Raw genomic sequence first — 6,000 nt, 5'->3', positions numbered from 1 at the left:
AACCTACCAGAAACGTGGTGAGACAGGCAATCTGCCCCCAAAATTCCTTTTTAATCATGACCAGGAGGCATTAATGATGAAGGTAAGCCTTCAGTTGTTTGTATAACTGCCCCATCAGTCACTTCATCCTCTGATAGAATCTGAGACGGAATCAGAGATTATTCTATTGACATTGTAATTCACAGTTACCGGCATTGAACTGCGTATGGATTGTTGCTTCATAGATAGTATATAATATGTGTTTGTGCTCATCTAACAATATTGGTTGCTCGCAGTTTCTGTTGATTCAAACGTATGCCACAGATGCCACGGCAGTGTCTCACACTATGTCAAATGCTTAGCAGAGCAAAGAGACAGTGAGGTGAGGAGGGGTTGCTCCAGTAAGTAGCTTCAGTTTCTCCCTTTAAAAGTCTTACATGATCCTTTTAGGAAGTTTGAGCCAATCAATAACCTGTCAGATAGAAAGCCTTTTCACTTCTTGGCCAGTTCACCTGCAGCTGCTCAACTCGACTCAATCCAGCTTTCTCCTTGTGTTCAGCCTTTCTCTCCGAGCATTTTTTTTTTATTACCTTGACTCTATTGAGTGGGCCTGCCAGCTCAAACAAACACTGTACCCTCTTACGTGGTTCAGACTCCTAATAAAAAAGGGGTCACGGTGTCAGAGACACTCAGCAAATTGGGTAGCGGGAAAAAAACACACACACACATTACAGAGTATGAACTTACTCCTGTGAAACCTCCAGTCTCACGCCTCTCCTGAGTATGTCCAACATTTGCTAGATTGCTGGCTTTTGATTTTGTGGGTGAGTATTTTGTCACTTTAAAATTGATTGTCTGAACTCTGTTTGGGTGGAAATTGGGTTATTTTAATGAATACCATTAATATTTTAACAAGTATCCCCACTGGAACTGTCACATCTAAAGGTCAGTTTATATTGCTGGGTCAAATCAGTGCCATAAGCTGTGGTACACGTTGTTGCCATGACCTACAGCATAGCCTGACACGTACCCAAACAGGACAGCCGCCATGGAAGTCAACACTGTTTCATAGAAACTGCAGCACCAACTATAGTTTTGATGGTGTAACTGCAGCATGACAGCCACACCAGCTGTAGAAATGCAGACGCTCACAGCTACATAGTTCATGGGGACTTTGCGTGGGACCTGATGTACACACACACACACACACACACACACACACACACACACACACACTCAAATCAGCCTTGAGAAAAAACAAAACAATGTCAATTCTGGGCATTTTTTTGGAAATAATAATCAAAAAAAGCTCCAGGTTTGTTTGTTTTTTTGTAAGTTTATCCATGCATGCTGGTTTATGAATATTAATTTTTTAACTATAATTTCTGGGAAGGTTCTCAGTCATGGTATGTCTATGAATGTATGTAGGTTTGTTGAAAATGTTTCACCTCGTATCTGAAAGGCTCCTGATAGACAACAGTTTATATTTGCAATGAAAATAATTTTGAAATGTGTTCCATTGGCTTAAAATAGACTTGAAATTGGAAAACTCAGATGTGTTTATTTCACAATAACTGTTCATTTTCACGACTCACGCGTACATAAAACTTGCGACATGAATAGTATGCTCCTCATGTTATTCATTATCATTTACTCTTTTTGACAGCGCCCTGCTGGTAGCCTTCAGTGACTGTGTTTACATGATTTCTACATTTAGTCGTTATCATTTCAGGATGTAAACAGCACAAATCCTGTTCGGCAATATTAGTAGTAAAGTGTTCTAACCACTGCTGATCATTTTTGACAGCTGATTTTGATTTATTTGGTGTAAAAATTGATTTTTTTTTCTCAATCCCCCCAAAAAAAAGTCATCTTGAATTTGAACTAACAAGCCAGAAACCCCTGAGAGCTTTGTCCCCCGGTGCAGGGACACCCCACAGCTCAGGTAATCATCAGTTGTCAATCATCCTTCACTCATCCTCTGTCAGTGCCTGCTCATGGCACCATAGCATTTGGATGATTGATGACCGGTTGGGTAGAAATAAAATATTGGTGGTCTTAAAATATACATGCTTTGATTTCTGCATTCATGCCCAGGTACACAGTTTTACAGTAACACGTATACATAACTCCCATTTTCTTTTTGATGATGGAAAGAGGTGATAAGTGCTCAAGAAGGAAGAGGTCCCTGTTCTTCTCTGGACTTCATGGCAAATTCATTTTCACCGTGTGTAACTTCATTCATTAAAGCTTGTTTATTCAAAGACATGACTTGACAACAGCCCCATCAATGTGGAAAAGAGAAGACACACAGAGGAAGAGACACATTACATGGCGTATCAGATAGCTCAGCAATAATAATGCGCAATAGCAAAAATAAAGCAAATTTTCAGGCAAATTGTGCACACCTGTAACAACGGTTCTACGTATGTCATGTGGTTTAGAAGCTTTATTTTTGATACTTTTTATTTAGTATTTTCAGTTTTTTTTTTAAAAAGAAACAAGTAGACAACAAGCTGTCCAAGAAATAATACAAAAACACAGATGAAAACATGGGGGCTCCTCAGTGGATAATCCTATATGTAATGTCCAGTGTCTTTACTTGTTTATGTGTCGCGTCCTCAATTGTTTTGATGAAAGCAGTCCATTTCTCCCATTTCCTGGGAAAGGTTGCTCCTCTAGATCTGAGAGAGAAAGTCATCTTTTCCATTAAACACATCTCCGTCACTTTGTCCATCCATTGGTTCATGCTTGGAGACTCAGTTTTGTACCAGCATTTTGTTATAACTTTTTTTTACAAGCCATCAACAGTATTTCACGTAGATACCAGTCTTTTTTAATTACCACATTTTCATTTAAGACACAAAAATAGAGGACTATCACATTGTTAGGAATTGTATAACCCAAAGTCTTTCCCACAGTGATACATACATTTCCCCAAAAAGTTAGAATTTTTTGAGCATAGCCAAAATATATGGGAGTGGTCTGCGTTTGTGTTTCCGCACTGCCTCCAGCACTGTTCTTGTGAGTGAGAGAATTTGCTTTTTGGTTTAGAAGCTTTACAATCTAAAGTCACTCAAAAGTTCAGAAGTGGGAAAGAGAGAGAGACGCAAAAGCAGAATGATGGCGTTCTAAAAGAATGGAAAATCTTTTTTTTTTTTAACTCACAGTTTACATCTCAACAATTCGCAATCATAGTTGAAAACACTCTACTTGGTGTTCCATGTATGCGAACGTCACAGCATGGCATAGCACTGTGTGTAAGATTTATTTAATGCAACATTTTTAAGTCTTAAAATTGCTATAAACAGTATATTAGGAGAAGCTTTCCAAGTATTGATGCACAGAGCAGCATTTGAGTTGTGAGATAATAGGAAGTCTGACCTCAAGGTGCATTCCAGTTGAAATTTCCAGCTGAGAATTCAGGAAAGTCTGACCTCTGAGTTCAACTGAAACATACCCTAACAGATACTGCAGGGTTTCAAAAATAATGATTAAGGTGTTAAATTTGGTAAAGTTCAATTACATTTTAAGCCAAATTCTAATTCAAAATACATCAACTTGTCACAAACAGTGAGGTCGCATGAAAACACAACGCCAACACTCATGATTCAAAAGCCTGATAATGAGCCATTCAGCTGCAGCTGGTGTGTCGTAGCAGGGACCCGTGGGCCAGCGGATCCCAGGGACCAGAGGAGCTGTGTTACACAAACACACACAGACGTATCCATATACATGGTGAGTGTTGAGCCAGGCACGCTCCTCCATCGACCCACGCAAAATGCCTGAGAGCACATTGACCGTGGTATCCCAGTGGGACTGCAGAGTCAATATAAACCAACAGGAGCAATGATTGATTGATCCTTTGCTAGCAGACTCCCCTTCTCTCCTCTGCCTCATTGTGCCCTCCTCCGTGCCCCGCCTCTCCTCTCCCTGCTATCTCTGTGGGCTTGTCCACACTGAGTATCCTGCGTCCAAATGAAACCTAATTGGATCTGGACTCTGTTGACACGGATTGACATTCACACCGGGACTTATTTCACATTAAAAAAATAATAATTGTCACCTCACAGAAACCAAGCTTTTCAAACATGAAATATCTCAATGTCTTCACAGGTATTGGGTGATCCAGTAACACTTAAACAAATTAACACATGATAATAAAATGCTATTTAACTGGATAAGATGATTTTAAGGCATAAACGACTCGCGTGTGACTCATGCTTGGATCCTGGGTAGGTGTCGACCAATCTATGTCACGGGCTGGAACCTGCACAGAGGCTACTAGCCTCCATGTAGAATAAAAGCAATATTACATGTAGGTGAACTCTGAGAAATAAAAGGTACCAGTGTGCATCTAAAAGGATGCAAATGCTTGTCACAGGAGTGGTACTCTGTTAAAGCACAGTTGGGTATCCCTCAGTTTAGTTTTTACCCTTTCAGTCAGTCGAATGGTGCAATTCTGGTCAATTTAATGGTTTTTGAAATAACAAATGTACTGTCCTTTGAGAGAACACTTCTCAAGTGTTCCTGTGTACAGAACTGTTCTTGCCTCTATTTTGAGTTTGTGTGTACATGTGTGTACGTGTGTGTATATGTGTGTACGTGTATGTGTGTGTACGTGTGTGTGTGTGTGTGTTATTAAACATCTGCTATTGTACCAATGACAAATGCACAATATTCACCTGTTACTTCAATTTAAACACTGGGGAGAAAATCTGGTGTTTGAGGTACAGTTCATGGTGAACTCCCATCTGGACCCTTTATCAGGGTGCATAATCATATTTTAATGAGCCAGACAGAGACAGGAAGCGAGGTCAGCTTTAAACACAGCGATTAGCAGTTCAAAGAGAACAACCGGGGTTTCATCTACCTCTCCTCCTCTTGCCCTTACCTCCCCTCACACTCAGCTCCTCTCATCTTCAAACGACCCGGGTGGAGGGTGAGGGATAGCCTCTCCTGGGTCAACCTACGGGGAGCATTGAAGACTGGCTGGAGGATAGCTTTGTTGCCTGCTTGGTCTCTCCCCTTGCTGGGCAGTGATTCTGTCAAGGCCCCGGTGTGAGGCCTTCTGCTGGGGCAGCAGTGGGTTTCTACCCATGGTGAGTCAGGATGTTTTGCTGGGAAGAAGTCGCAATATGTCTGTTTTTATGTGTTTATAGCTTTATCATTTGTAAGCTCTCCTGAAGGACTCCTTATTTTCCACCTGATGCAGAACAAATAAATCATTCCGAAATGTCCCATACCAGCAAAGAATCCCTAATTGTTTCGCTACATATCAACACTAATATCAGGCTGCACTCTGATGCTCCTCACAAATATACTTCATAGCTTTCTAGCACTCAAGCGCTCTTGTCCCTCCTCCCCACTCCCCTGCTGGCATGCTCCCATTATCACTGAGGTGTTCACACTCAAACACACATGTACCTTAATGTGACAAGTTTGCACCCCTGCAGCAGAGCCACAGATACAAACTGACATAGCCTAACGATTCAGTGCTCTGTATGATCTTGCTGCTCTTCAGAACTGTAGACTCGCTACCCGGATTAAGGCTGATTATTTATGTTGACATCATTGTACAATGGGAATATTTCCCTTTTGTCTGTTTAGCTGCCATCCATGCTCATGCAGCTGTAATGTGCTGAAGCCCACAACATCCAACTGTGTCAGGGCCGAGAAAGCAATCACACCAGTCACATGAACTCACTTGAGAGGGACAAACAGCTTTGGGATTAAATGCCCAGTGAGTCAACCGTAAGTGACAGAGAGTTACAAGAGAGAAGTCTACAGTCACAGGACTGGCCCTTTCGAATAATTTCCCATCATTATACATGCGCTAACCAGATATGATTAATAAAATCACAGGTTATCCTCTTTTTTACAAAGTCAAAGTAACTGTAAAATTGTGACCAGAAGTGTCTTAAAATTTATCGCATGTCTTCAGGGCTGAAACTGAGGAACGGATATGAAAATCTGGGTCAGGTGTAAACGAGCTGTCCCTCCACCTATTACTGAAGTCCC

The sequence above is a fragment of the Aulostomus chinensis genome, chromosome 15, assembly GCF_037954235.1.
Source record: "Aulostomus chinensis isolate RoL2024-O1b breed Wild chromosome 15, RoL_Achi_v1.0, whole genome shotgun sequence".
Lineage (NCBI taxonomy): Eukaryota > Metazoa > Chordata > Actinopteri > Syngnathiformes > Aulostomidae > Aulostomus > Aulostomus chinensis.
Note: the sequence above shows the minus strand (reverse complement) of the source record.